We start from the raw sequence: 14,830 nt of genomic DNA, 5'->3' as shown, positions 1-14,830 counted from the left end.
CAACTATAGGTCCGTGTTTGTCTTTCGCGTGAGGTTTAGCAATTCTAGCGGAGTCCTCACAGAATTTGATAACATGCCCGTCTACGTCTTCGGCTAAGAGATCTTTGATAATAGAAACACTAGGTTCAACTCTAATCTCCTCAGGGGGTGCAACTGGTCCAATGTAATCCCTACGTATCACAGTTGGAGCTTTAGAATAATCCTTTGTCCTAGCAGGGTATGGTGGTTTCTCAGCGTAGGCATAAGGAACAACAGGATCACTAAAAGCAATGACTTTCTCCTCAACTAGATTGGTTCTGACTATGTTGCTTTCTACACGAGGATGATACTTAATCCACTTCTCTTTGGGAAGATCAACATGAGCAGCAAAAGATTCACATAGAGAAGCTACTATCCCAGAGTCAAGTCCATACTTAGCGCAAAAATCTCTAGAAGTGTTTGTCTCAACAAAAGATTTAACGCAAGCAAACTGGAAATTCATACCTGACTCCTTACCTTCCTACAGCTCCCAATCTTCAGAGTTACGTTTGATTCTTTCCAATAAATTCCACTTGTGGTCAATATCCTTCTTCATAGAAGAACCGGTACAAGAAGTGTCAAGCATGGTATGATATTCATGAGAAAGCCGAGCATAAAAGTTTTGAGTGATAATTTCTCTCGAGAGCTCATGATTGGGGTATGAATATAGCATTGAGTTAAGCCTCCCCCAAGCTTGAGCTATGCTTTCCCTGTCACAAGGCCAAAAGTTATATATAAAGTTCCGATCACGATGTACTAATTGCATAGGATAGAACTTTTGATGAAATTTCAATTTCAACCGATTGTAGTCCCATGATCCAGTATCATCACATAGCCTATACCATGTCAATGCCTTATTCTTCAAATATAGAGGAAAGACTTTCTTCTTTACCTCATCCTTGGGAAAACCTGCAAGCTTAAATAGACCACAAACTTCATCTACATAGATCAGATGCAAGTCTGGTTGTGAAGATCCATCTCCTGTGAAAGGATTAGCCAGCAGTTTCTCAAGCATAAAAAAAGGAATTTCATAAAAGATATTTTCAGTAGGTACCTCAGGTTGAGGATAAACTCCTTGTGCTTCCATTCGTGGTGAAGATACCCCGAACAAACTCCTCAAAGGAACAGTTTCCATAGTGACAAGTGACAATTAATTTCAGCATAGTATATAGATGTTTCCTTACCAATTTCCACTTACCAAAGGCGCTTCAATCCCCGGCAACGGTGCCAGAAAAGAGTCTTGATGACCCACAAGTACTTTCAATAAGTAAGAGTGTCGAACCCAACGAGAAGCAGAAGACTATGATAAACGGTTTTCAGCAAGCTAATAAGTGCAAGCACTGAAAGTAGCGGTAACAAGTGATGGTGTAGTGAGGTGAAACGTAGAAAGCGAAAAGTAACAAGTAACAAGTAGTAGCAATGGTGCACCAAGTGGCGCAATACCTTTTGTAGCAAGGGACAAGCCTGAACAAAGTCTTATAGGAGGAAAAACGCTCCCGAGGACACACAGGAATTTCTGTTATGCTAGTTTCATCATGTTCATATGATTCACGTTCGTTACATTCATAATTTGATATGTCGGTGGACCGGCGCTTGGGTACTGCCCTTACTTGGACAAGCATCCTACTTATGATTAACCCCTCTCGCAAGCATCCGCAACTACGAAAGAAGAATTAAGACAACGTCTAACCATAGCATTAAACTAGTGGATCCAAATCAGCCCCTTACGAAGCAACACATAGACTGGGGTTTAAGCTTCTGTCACTCCAGCAACCCATCATCTACTTACTACTCCCCAATGCCTTCCTCTAGGCCCAAATATGGTGAAGTGTTATGTAGTCAACGTTCACATAACACCACTAGAGGAAAAACAACATACAACATATCAAAATACCGAACGAATATCAAATTCACATGACTATTATCAGCATGACTTATGCCATGTCCTTAAAAACAAAAGTAACTACTCACAAAGCATAGTCATAATCATGATCAGAGGTGTAATGAATAGCATCAAGAATCTGAACATAAACTCTTCCACCAAGTAATCCAACTAGCATCAACTACAAAGAGTAATCAACACTACTAGCAACCTTACAAGTACCAATTGGAGTCGTGAGACGGAGATTGGTTACAAGAGATGAACTAGGGATTGGAGAGGAGATGGTGCTGATGAACATGTTGATGAAGATGCCTCCCCTCCGACGAGAAGAGTGTTGGTGATGACGATGGCGACGATTTCCCCCTCCGGGAGGGAAGTTTCCCCCGCAGGATCGTCCTGCAGGAGCTCTAGATTGGATCTGCTCAAGTTCCGCCTCGTGGCGGTGGCGAAACCACGAAAAAGCGCCCGATTGATTTTTCTGGAACGAAACCCTTCATATATCAAAAGAGGGGGGCCAGTGGGCCGTCAGGGAGCCCACAAGCTTGCTAGCCGCCACCAGGGGGTGGTGGCTACCAGGCTTTTGGCGCCCTGGTAGCTCCCCTCTGGTACTTCTTTCGCCCAGTATTTTTTATATAATCCCAAAAAATTCCACGTAAATTTTTAGGGCATTTGGAGCTATGCAGAATAGTGGACTAAGATTTGCTCCTATTCCAGTCCAGAATTCCAGCTGCCTGAATTCTCCCTCTTCAAATAAACCTTGCAAAATAAGAGACAAAAGGCATAAATATGGTACCACAAAGTAATATAACAACCCATAAAGCAATAAATATCAACATGAAAGCATGATGCAAAATGGACGTATCAGTACCCCGACAAACCCATTTCACACTTGCCCCGGGAAATGTTATTTTATTATTGTTGCGCTTTCAGTAGATAGGGATTGGTAAGAGAGATTAATGAAAGTTGTGAGAGTGATAATTTTAATCAATGAAGAAAACTCGAAGACTACAAGACTCAAGCCAACATTTCAAATTTACCACGGGGAGGAATAGATCGAAAGGCACCCCGGCAAAATGCCATGTGGGAATAGCATAGTGAGATAAGTTTGACCATTCATCATAAGGAAAGATTCACTCAGGCTCAAGGAGACCGATGGATACTTCAAGTTTGGATGCTTACCCGCGCAACCGCAAGTCACTATGGGCTTTGGCTTGGTTGATCATTGAGTGACTTGGGATGGATCAGTGCTACGAGATGTAGAAGAATGATAGGATTGGATGGGAATTGGCGTTGGTTCGAGAAGCTTTATGAAATATCATGTTTTGGTCATTCGTTCATCATGCATCATGCCCTGCGAGACGTTAATGGAGGTATTGAATCTTGCGGGGAAAGTGCAAAAAACTCTATAGAGTGTTATAACCTAATCAATTAGTTGTGTCCCGGTTACAGACAACTTGATCCTGTGGACTTGGAACTCTCGGGAAATCTCAACAAAACTAATTACACTGATGTGGGTATACTAATAATTTGGGTATGAGAATTGGTTGGTAGAACCTTCTCATTAACAGAAGACTTTGTACTAATATATTTTCTTCACGCTCTTTATTGTACGAAAAAATAGCTTTTTGTCAAAACTATAACTTATAGCCCCACCTGCCATATATGCATAAGTGTAGATGATTATTTCATTAGTTCTCTCTTCTGACTTGCTGGCTTATTTAAAATGCTGACCAACACGGATACAACGTCAAATGTTGCAGAGCTTTATTCCGACAAGGAGTGAGTCTACATTCCACGCTTGAGGATATGCCCTTGGAGTTGGATAGACTAGCTCTCTTCTACGTGTTCAAAAGTAGCTTATCTCATGAGTTGGTCTTTAGCCACTTTATTGTAATAAAGAACTCTCTACGAGATTTCGATAAAATAAAGCATGTGTGTTTGAACTCCATATACACACTGATGAACTATGTGTGCCAGCGTGATCTTGGGATGGTATAGATACACAGAGACTTGGCCGTTTGGGGTGAGGTCGCTACAATGCACAATATCCCATTGTAGCTCATTGCACCTACATGGGGTCATTGAGAGCTTGCTACTATTACACACTTGTGAATGAGCCAAGGGAAAACGATTCCATGACAACAAGATGATGCCAGTATATGGTGTTGGTTCTGGTACTCACGTTGGCTTGGTTGTGTGTATGTTTACGTTGTTTAGGTTATGGAGTTGGGTCAAGAGTGTGATTTGATAGTGGACTATATCGTTGGGTTCTCTATTGTCCAAGATTTAACTTCATGTGGGACCACATGAAGTTAAACGGGAGAGCCACTTGTAAGGGCAGGTGTGCACTTGATCACCTATGGGACCATTGGCCCCTTTGTGGTTCGGCAGGAAGATCGCGTGGCACAAAGAGCAGAAACTACGAGGCTACACGATGATGAGACTCGGGGCCTTTACCGAGGTTCAAGCCGGTGAGAAGCGTAAAACCCTACTCCTTCTTTGGTGTATTGATTGGGGAAGATGAAGCTCACACGATGTTCTGCCCCGACAAGGGTTGTCGTGGAGAACTACTACGTGCGTCAAGTATTCTTGGGTCCTAATCCCCTAGGGTCTGAATCATGTGGTAGGTTTCCTTAAGCCTCCTTTTATAGCTCATGGAACGTCGATAGTGCTAAACAGTCATGTTTAGATAACTAACAATGCTATCATACCTAACTTGGGCAGTCATGACAAAATGCCATACATGCAACCTTAGGTGGCATGCGGGGGTGCATCCCCGGCAAGCTCCTGCCACCGCTTAGCTGTCGCCACGTATATGGACGGGTGTATCTTGAAACACCTCCGAACGGGTGTCAATTGGTCGTAATCCATCTGCTGGCGCGTCGCCATGTATCTAGCGAGAGACACTTAGCCATCTGGGAGCTCAACACCTCATCGATAAGTGACTGGAGTGGTGATGAGGTGGAGCAGTGGCAGATTGGCTCGTGCCTGGCCGGTGGGTGACTTGCCGGGTCTTCTCGAGGATGCCAGTGCCTTGTTCTCCGGCAGGTGTCGGGGGTTCTTGGCGCGTCTTGGTCTGCTGTTTAGGTTTTCTCGGCATATGGTTCCGGCTATTTTCTTGGGTTGGTGGTTGCCTTTGAGGGGTTATGCTCTTGACGCCTATGCAAAAGTCATGGGCATTGGGTACCCCATTACTAGTGCACCGAGAGGAGCCCCGGGGCCTGGCCCATATGCGCTTGCCCAACACTGTTGGGTCAGGCCCAAAGCTCATGCACGGATGTGAACTTGCAAAGGGTTAACCGCCAACCGGCTGTTCCGCACTGTCCCACCACTTCATTCGTTTCCGCCACGTGTGCCACATGCACTGAGAGAATCTCGCGGTGGGTGTGCGTGACTTAATGGCCTCATCGTGAAAGAAGTTGCAACGTCATGGATTGGATTGGTGTTGCGGTTACCTGTTCACCCGTGATGTTGGGCGACGGCATAGGTAGAGATGGGTGGCAACACTTGCAGCGTAGGGGAACCAGCTCCCCGCATCCTCCCTATAAAAACGGGAGGGGCGCGGTAGGCGATGCTCATCCATCTTTCTCCTCTCCGACAACCTAGGGTTGCCCGACTTGCTCTTCTCTTCTTTTACCTTGAGATGGCTTTAGTTTTTGGCTATGATGGGGAGGCCAGAGCGTCCTCCATCTTCTTGGGTGGCTGCAAGATCCTCCCCTCGAGATCATGCAGCTGCTTCAGTCTGGGGGACGGAGGGCGGTACCTGTGCTGCACGCGGGGCGCCGGAATGGCCGGGGTTATCGAGGAGCCCGTGGTCGAAGTTGATGGAGTGTCGTGTCCGACCCTCCTTAATTGACACCCTCGGTACCGTTGTCTGGGCATACCGAAGGTACGGCGTTGGAGTTTTTTCGTCAGGCTGTGTGGTCCTCCCCATGTTCTTTTGCGCCCCCTCCCCCTTTTTCTAGGGTGATGGAGGTTATCAAACCGCAGGGAATGTGGCCCCTATGCTCCTTCTTCCAGATGATGGAGAAAAATCGCCGGCAAGGTACCCGGTGATCCACCGATGGATGCAACAACGGTTCTGTGGGTATTGCGATAGAGTCCCCCGCCCATGGCACCATATTTAGAGCATATGGTTGGGAGACTTTCTTCCGTGTGTTCTTATCAAGGACAGGGGGTATTCCCCGCCTTTGGCCACTAGGGACGACCATGCTCTCTGTGAGGGGTCCCGGAGAGCATGGCATCTTCTTCGGCTACGCCGAGGATCCAGATGGTGGTGGAGGCACCCACTCGGGCGATGGAGATGACGGGGGCTGTGATGTCCGTGACCTTCGTTGCCCCAAGGACAGGTGTGGTGACTCCGACTAGTCATGATCACCGACAACACCATCATCAACAGCCAAGCTCGGCAGCTCCATCATTTGTACCTGCCTTCTGCCCACTTCTTAAAGGAAAAGACTCAAGTGTTGTGATACCAATATACTCAAGTGATGTCATACCAATATTCTCAATTCAACATGACAAGATATTAAAGAAGACTCAATTCATCACAACTAGATGGTAAGGGAAATACATCATATGATCCAACTTTATTAACAAAGCTCATGTTCTTGAGATCGTGCCATCTCAAGAACACGAGAGAGAGAGAGAGATATTGAACACATATCTACAGGTATACACCCTCAGCCTTGAGGGTGAACTAGTCCCTCCTCGTCAAGGCCTCCGCTTGGATGATGAAGATGGCCACCGGTGATGGTTTTCCCTCTCCGACAGGGTACTGGAATCGCTCCAGATTGGTTTTTTGGCGATATACAGAGTCGTAGTGGCGGTGCAAAAGTTCTCTCTTTATTTTTGGGGTTTCTGGGATTTATAGGATTTTTCACCATTGGAATCACGCGCAATGGAGCCACGTGGGCCCCACAAGCCATCAGGGTGCGACCAAGGCCCAGGTCACGCCCTAATGGCTTGTGCCTCCGTGGCAGCCCTCCTCTGGTGGTCCTTCGCTCCAAAGTTGCTCATATGTTCGAGAAAAATCATAAAAAAGTTTATGGAGATTCCGAGAACTTTCATTTTCTGCACAAAAAACAACATCACGGTAATTCTGCTGAAAACAAGTTCAGTCCGGGTTAGTTCTCAATAAATCATATAAAGTGCATCAATACCATATAAAGTTTTTACAAACATAGGAAAACATGGCTTGAATACTTCATAAATTATCGATACATCGGAGACGTATCAGCATCCCCAAGCTTAATTCCTACTCGTCCTCGAGTAGGTAAATGATAAAAGAAATAATTTATGATGTGTGAATGCTAGCATAATGTATAATATTGATCAAGGATAATTTCAGCCATTTTTCTAGCATCATAACCAGGAAGTATTTCTCATAAAGCTTCTCAAGATCGAGTTGCGAGTTATTCACATGTTAAAGTATAGACCATAAACTTTGTTGAAAATAGCAAACTATGTTTTCTATCATGAAAGAATTACAATTCATCTTATTTTTAGGAAGGGTCTATGTAAGAGCTTTGGTTCAGCAAATTCCACATACTCAACTATCATTTAGTCTTCCATAATTGCTGACACACAAAGTATATTTTTAGAACAAACAGTTTCAGTCAAACACAAGCAAGATAGGGGCCTAAAGTTTCGCCTCCCAACTTATTTATCTCGGGGATAATGTCAACAAATATTGAATCATGATCACCTATATTATATTGGATATATCTGTCTAGATGTTTCCCCACCACATGATGATTGCCAACTAAGGAATTAATAGATTGGAATAATAAGTTGACTCAACATGAAAAGTAAAAGATAGGCCCTTCGTAGAGGGAAATAGAGGTTGTCGTGTGCTTTTTATTTTTTGGATGTGCAATCTGTTAATGAGAAGAAACGCCACTTTATATTGCCCCTTGTGATGGCAACCATTATTATGCAGGCCGTCCTTTTTATTTATTCACCATCTCAAGTTTGTACAAAGCTTATTTTCCCTTCCAATAAAAGGTCATACATAATTAGGAGCAATTTTTATTGCTTTTTGCACTGATGACAAGTAACTTGTAGGATCTTATTCAATCGATAGGTAGATATGGTGGACTCTCATGGCAAGAAACTAGGTTCGAGGATTTGGATACACAAGTAGTATCTCTATTTAGTACGAAGTTTTGGCTAGCAAAAGGTTCTAAACAAGAACCACATGTTAGAGGATCCATGACAATATAAGTGTTATCTGAATATAAACAAACAGAACCATTAAGTTGTCTTCCATGTCCAACGTTAACTACTTGATCAAGTTTGAAAATAATTAATGGAGCTCACAATCATAGAAGATGTCCATGATAGTATATTTATATGTGAAACCTCTCTTCCTTCAATGTTCTTTCATAAATCGTTTAAATGACCAATGTTATGTTTGCTAACTTCCAATAAATTTTACCGCTTATACTCATAGTATGTGAAGTCACTACTCCCCATGGTATAAGCATATGAAGCATATATATAATTTCACATTTACCATATTCAATTCATTCAATATTTTACTCTTAGAATATAAGTGAAGCACAAGAGTAAACATCAAACTACTCTCAAAAGATATAAGTGAAGATCAATGAGTAGTCAAACAATTATGCTATATGAGGACTCTCTCTGAGTAAAGATTTATAGATCTTGATATTTTATTCAAACAGCAAACAAAACAAAAATATCACTCCAAGAATACACTACTAGGAAAAGCCCTGCTAGTGGCGCACCTGTTTTGGCTACTAATGGCGCACTACAGGTGCGCCACTAGCATCACGCCATTAGAATTTTTTACTAATGGCGCACCACAGGTGCGCCATTAGTATCTGGTATACTAATGGCGCACTAGGCAGTGCGCCATTAGTATAGCTCATGGTGCGCCATTAGTATGCCTCCCAGGGGGCCATATTTACCCATGTGCTCTGGCTTACTAATGGCGCACTAGTTGACGATGCACCACTAGTGTGCTTTTTGCAGTGCGCCACTAAAGTGCTGAGTGGTGCGCCACTAGTATGAATATTAGGTATTATTTTTTTTCTTTTCTGATATTTGCACAAGTTACAAAACATATTACTGCACAGGTAGACCATATCTACGCCAACATATAGTCTATCAAGGTACACCATACCTATGTGGATATATATTTACTTTGTCGATAGTTAAATTGTTGGTAAAATGATGTGCATTCAAAACAATATATACTACCAGCTCTAAAAATATTAAATTATTATCCTCACACCCAGAAGACGGTTCAAGATAAACACATATTACACCGCAATGAAAATATGTTTATAAAAATGCGCATAGCCAATCAACAGGAACATACAGGACGCCGTTAACAGGAACATACAGGACGCCATCAATAGGAACATAGCTAATGAAATGGTAGACATCATCATCCTTGGATTTCTGTTCCTCAGAGTAGTCATCTGACCTTGCAAACGAGTTACTAGTTAGACAAATGCTTTCACAATTCACTATAGCCAATCCTTTGAGCTCCGGCGGCATGTCCTTTGCAAACTCCTTGAGCTTTTTGAGGTCCTCCTTAAGGGTGATGCCAGAAGAGTTCAACAGAACAGAAACAATAGCTTGGTTTCCACAAGGGCCGTTAATTATCTACGAGTAAAAAAATATTTGGTTAAAGAAGTGATGCAGAGTAAACGCGGGAAAAAAACTTAATCAACGTAACTACCCTGACCTGATTAGCAAAGAATACATTTGGGACCGCATCCTTGATAACAGGGCTTTCATCTTTTTCTGGAGGTCGCCATTTGTACAATAATATAAGACCATAAATTGGCGTGCAAAAACACCAATTTTTTTGATAGATTTGATTCAGGAAAACGACATTCATGGTAATGGGCAACAGGGGTAGCATACTGAATATCATTTATCAAGATCAAGTGAGTAGAGTTCATCAACCTATTAAGGAAGAATAACACAGAATATTATAAATAACAGCTTTTAAGGAGGTAAAAAGATTCCCACGTTTTGTAGGAAAAAGCACATGTAGAAACCAGAAACATATTATTAGCTCCGAAAACTTAAACCAGATTATTGTGCAACATTTTTAAAAGAAAGCGTGGTTGTGCTTCAAAAACATGGTTTTAGTATTTGTGAGCCTGGGTGAATCGAGAATTCTATAAGTCAACCAGATAATGAAATAGAAAAGCACGATTCATTTTCCTACTTGGTCAAAATAGCATGTTCTTTTTTATCGTATGGGAGCGCTGAATGCAAAAATGTTCTTACCCTTGTACTAATGCATCGAGTGATTAGTGCCCCTTAGGGCTGAGCTGCCTTACGAAAGAACATTGAACATATGGCAGGTGATTACTTACTTGGAGACCCTTCAACTGCAACTGTTGCAAAAGCTCCGTAAAAACACCTACACAGTATGCAGAGGTTGAGAGTTTTTCCTCTTTCCTTGGAAAAGTGTAAAGGCAGAAATTAACAATGTTCTAGTTAGAACATGTAGCTAACATATAATAGCATGCTTGGGAAGATAAGTCCAGTTTTTTTCCACCATTCCAATGGTACTTGTTAAGAGAGGGGGGAATGAATACAGACTTGAGTAACTTAGACACTTAGTAGGAGATGAATCTCCTCTTGACTCACAACTGAGACACATTAGTACTGTGAATTTTGAATCGCAAACAACCATTTTATCAGCCGTATCCATAGTAAACTTTAAACAACAACCTACTTGACAAGCCTCTGTAGGACTACAAACAACCTGAGCAAATAGCTGGGCACACTCCTGAGGTGAAATAGGCGACACTGCACATGTATCAATCTTCTATGACTATTAAACACAAAATTAAACGGTTATACTGTATTAAGTAATAGCTCACAACACGAAGGTCCAAGATGCCACCACACATGATAGTTTCTGGCATATCCATCACATTAAAGTCAGGAACAAGTAGCACCAGTGAGGACTAATGACCATCGAGGAGACTTACCAGTACACCGCAAGACGGAATGCATAGAGCATACCTACTTCAACTAGTACCAGATAATCCATTCATTCAGTTACAAAAGTAAATTTTACCAGGGTCATTCTCGGTTGGCGCCCAAGACATGTCAGCGAGCCCTCTGCAAACCTGCAATCGATAGCACGGGCAGATCTAGACACCAAAAATTTCTGGAGATTAGCTCGGGATTGAAGTAATCACTAGATGCGTCAAGTTCATACCTCAAAACCAAGTCCAAGATTGCGGGTGGGGAGGAGAGAGCGAGGACGCCACGGGACAGGGAGCGCACCGGCGACGAGGCGCGTTAGGGACAGAGCGCGGGCGCGGCGCAGTTCTAGGTCACATAAATAGAAATATCAGTTTAATACAATAGCACATAAAAAAGTAACGCATATCTAGTTTAAAAGGAACTCATTTTCCTATATTGCCCCTTTTATCTATTTGTATATTGTAATTAAACCTATATATTTCCCTTTCCAAAAATCCGAATTGACAACTCAAATGGTTCTTTCTTCTGGATGCTCTATGGCTTTCTTGGTCTAGAGTCTCGGTTTCTATGGTATAGGGGTGTTTTGGTTGTTTTTGCTGTTTCAAACTACAGAGAAACTTGCAGATTTGCTGGACTCTGGACATATGATAGCCCTATATAGATCCTTACATGTTCAGAGGTAGTATTATCCAAAACTTGGTCAGAACGGATCATAATCTAAACTAATCTTGCCTTGTTTCTAGGGACAGATTTCAGACCATCACCTAAGTGTTAGGCATTGAACAAAGCAAGAGTATACAGAGTAGCTATAATGGCCCAAGGCCACACCGACAAATTTGGAAAATACCTCTCGAACAGAACTATAATCTGGCAATGACCCAGGAGCGTTGTTGGTTGTTGGCTTTTTACACACTCATGTTAATGCTTTACACTTGTACAGTCATAGAAGATTTTTTACATTGTTATATATATATGCACCTTTTATGATTCACTTGACATCTTGGAAAATTATCACTTTGAATATTTTAAGGGTGTGGATCTTCCACGATGTGAAGTGATAATTTTCATTTTTTCAAAGCGATCTCATGCGAGTGGAGTGGGGGGTGATCTTCAGTGATGTGATGAGTTTTTCAATTTTGCTATTTATTTCCATTTTACTTAACCAACGGAAGAAAAATGCATATTTGTCTTGAAATATGGGGGTAAAATTTAATTGCACATCTACAATGCTAACATTTACTTGCTAGCTGTCCATGGGACACACCTAAAAAACAAACATCCCCATAAGTTCCAATGAGCTTTAAATGTAAATCCACCATCGAAAATAGCAATTAGTCCTCCCACACGCATTGGCCCACCTAAATTGTGTAGTTAAGCAGATTCGTGCTTTACAGTTAAACAAAATTTCTTCCTTTTGCACTTCATTTGCAAATGTATGGTATAGCCTATAGGCCAAAATTGTGTTGTATGTCACGTACACAATGACCGCCTAATTACAAATAACACTCTTCCATGGCCTTATTGTGCCCTACTCTATACACGTGTATGGACGAGTGGATGGATGAATGTATTTAGAGCAGGAATAAATAAGAGAGGGACATTACATTACATCCCTTTGATTACATAAAACTATAATTCTTTTAATATGTTCTCACACGTAATTACAATGGTCTCTACTCCTTTATCCGGCTACACCATACATTTGTGCATGTGAAGTATGATTTCCTATTATACTTTCAATACAAGCAAGGTGTGAAAACAAGTCATAATGTCTCTAAGGGCATGTTTGGCAATCCTCTAGAACCACAAACACCTCGACTCTCTCACCTCTAACCAAAACCGAACTTAAAAATACTAGGGATTTGATAAGCCGTCTCGCAAATCAGTAGTGTCCTAAGATGGATTTCATCGACCGATGACCCATTTAGAGGATACTTTTCCAGTCCGACAAGGAAACATTTGTTCCATATGCACTGGCCCAACTCCATATGACCACATCTCTATCCTCTAGCAAGAAACAAATCACATCCTTCATGAACTCATCTTACCCCATGTCACACCCTGTTTTTCACCGCAAGTATTTTATGTTGCAAAAATCAGAGCTTGTTAAAACTTCTTCAAGTAATGTTGTGAGTGCAATGTGAACCCTTGTATGATTGAATGCTTGCTTGTTTGATGACTCAAACCCATGAAAACTTATTATTTTGCTCTCTTCAAAAACCCTTTTTCCTTTATATCAAGATCACCTTCACCATGTTGCGATACACTACTAGCTCAGGAAGCCAAGTGGCACTTCCAACCAAAGTTGGTGGTCTGATCCAAATATTATTTTCATTCATTAAAAACATTAATTGGTGATTTAAAATATTATTTTCCTATTTTATATCTATGTCTGTTTCTAAGGCCAGTAATGATATTCCCACAAGGAAAATTGCTTTCCTGCCTTAGAAAATTCTGAGTAAATTCATGGAAGCTCAGAAGGACATATATTTTCCATATATAAGATTTTAAACCCTATTTTATATAAATATTATTTGAGTAATACCCTGAAAATCATTTCTGTCTGTTTTAGCTTTTTGAGATGTTTCCAAAGGAAATTATCTCAGTAAATTGCCATAAAATTTCAGGAGCCCTCCCAAGCCATATGAGGTGCTCACCTAAAATCTCACCTTGATCCAAGGTGGGGAAGTGCACCTAATGAGCCCAAAACTCTCTCTGTCCAGAGAAGAGTTGGAATAACTCTACATTGCAAAGTTTCTCCAATGGAGCTGAAACTTTGCAGAGGTGTTTGACACCCCAAATGAGGACTCCACACCAAAGATGGGATTTGTGAGACTCTGTTTGGCCACACTTCCTTTGTAGAGGACAGTGCTGGTCATTTTGAGGCATTTTCAAGTTTACAAAGCCAAACTGTTCAATGGAGCTCAAATTTGATGAAACCCCATGTTTTTACCCCAAGACCAAACCTGTTAAGTTTCATTTCCAGTGGAGGAGTGGAAGCACCCCAAGTCACTATCGAACACCTACTGACAGGAAGGTAAAAACCCTCCTAGCCACTGTTTTACCCAATGGCAAGGCCCCAAACTTGGTGGGTTAGAGACCCAGAACACCCTGAGAACCCAGTCAATCAGCCCCTCCCCAAGTCCAAGCACAAGTGACAAGAACTCCAATTTGAGCCGCAGGGCAGTACTGGCAACACTAGTGTTCCTTGCTCCCTTGAACAGCCCGAGCTCCGACTAAACCACAATGGCTAGGCACACTCCCAGTAACACTAAGGACATGGAGGACACATCCCAAGTGCCCCAGAGCGCGGTAGCATGCCGTGTCATGCCAAAACTGCGCTCTGGGCGCGCTGCAGAGAGCCTCCCGCAAGGGGACGACGCCCCGGCCGGTCCCAACCTCCCCAGTTATGTCCAAACACTCCCCCAACATCTATTCAGTGCAAAGCTACCCCCAAGGACCCTCTCCCCTCGCGCAAGAGCTCAGGCGACGCGTGCCCGTGCGTGCCGCACGCGGCCGAGCATGCACGGTCGCTGCGGCTCGACCCCACTCGCTTTCCCTTTGCGGCCGATGCACCAGGAGGTCCTAAACCATGTCCCGAACCCGTGGTTTCGCGGCCAGCACCTCACTGTGCTCGCACGCGCTCCACAGTGAGTCACCGGTGCGCCCGAGTCGGGTCACCGTCGCTGGCCTATAACTAGGTTCCCCCGGCACCCCAGCACCCTCCAAGCAGCTTCACCACAACCAGTAAACACCCCCTAGCCACCCAATCGAGCTCGTAGAGCCCCGGTGCTCGAGATCGACCGAGGCCCCTCCGCCTCGGAGCTCCGGTCGATCTCCGGCTACACGTGGGCTCCTACGCTGCCCGACCTCCAATTACACTCCCCTTGACACTAGGAACATTTCCCCCAACTTTCCCGAGCGAATCCGTGCCCCTAGCCA

The sequence above is a fragment of the Hordeum vulgare genome, chromosome 6H, assembly GCF_904849725.1.
Source record: "Hordeum vulgare subsp. vulgare chromosome 6H, MorexV3_pseudomolecules_assembly, whole genome shotgun sequence".
Lineage (NCBI taxonomy): Eukaryota > Viridiplantae > Streptophyta > Magnoliopsida > Poales > Poaceae > Hordeum > Hordeum vulgare.
Note: the sequence above shows the minus strand (reverse complement) of the source record.